Consider the following 1,224-nt stretch of genomic DNA (forward strand, 5'->3'; position numbering starts at 1 on the left):
TTTAGGAGGGAGGGCCTCATATTATCTATCTTCCTTAGTTTCTCGTTGTTGATGGTAGTGGTTGTATGTACGATGCAGCCTATTTGATTGTCGTAGCACGTGCATGCTTCGCGGGCGCGTTTGGCTCAAAAATGCAGTCGTCCACCTCTGTGATCACCAGTCTAGTAGTCCTGAGCTTGTTAGGAAGTCGTTGCCTCTTTGATTTCTGTTCTATACCGGCTCCGCTAGTCTCGGCGCTGGTCTCAGTCTCAGCGCCAGTCTCGATGCCGGTCTTAGTCTCAGCACTGGCCTCAGTCTTAGTGTCGGTATCCATGTCGGCCTCAGTCTCTGATGTGACAAGTGGATCCAGCAACATCAACCGTTGATCATCGGCTTCCCTCAAAAATTCATCTGCCTCCAGGTAGACGTTGTCGCAGTCACCAAAACCCTGTCCTTCATCGTTGCTAGCCATGTTTCCTACGATTAAATCTAGCCAATTAATTCTAGACTTAATAAAATGAATAATGACATAAAAAGGCCTATGATTTGCAGGAACATTGACTCTTTCCCCGTGCGGCAAATCCCGGGCACTCGACATGTCCTAGTTTGTAGCACAAGTCATGCCGAAATTGATGGAAAATTTCGGCATGACTTTTGCTAAAAAGTGGACAAATCGAGAACCTAAAATTTGCCAGAACGGAAATGAATCAACATTCTGGCAAAACATAGGCCACTCGGCTTCATTCCCTAGAAACAACAAAAGGCCACTTGGGCACAATCGAAAGATGTGCAAACACAATTGAGGAATTTGCATATATCCTGACCACTTCAAATTTGCATCTCCTAGCGTTTGAAACTTCAAGAAAATCTACACAAATTTCATGCTCTGTCAAACTCAATTCAAAACCCAAATATAGATTATATTTAGTTAACTACTAAACTAAACTTTACTCTAAATTAAACCATACTGCCCTAATTAACATCTAGTTAAACAAACTCAATTCAAAAACTAAACCCTACTGAACTGATTAACATCTACATTATCTACTACTTAACATCTATTATTACCCTAACTAAAAAAATCTACTACTAACCATACTGCCCTAGTTAACTAGTACCATCACTACTACTAATTAACATCTACTACTACTACTAAAAATCAATATCTATGAACCCTAGTACTAATTAACATCTACTACTACTGCTAATTAACATGGCAAAGGAAGAAAAAGCAGAGAGAGAGGG

This window comes from Triticum dicoccoides, chromosome 5B (assembly GCF_002162155.2).
Source record: "Triticum dicoccoides isolate Atlit2015 ecotype Zavitan chromosome 5B, WEW_v2.0, whole genome shotgun sequence".
NCBI lineage: Eukaryota > Viridiplantae > Streptophyta > Magnoliopsida > Poales > Poaceae > Triticum > Triticum dicoccoides.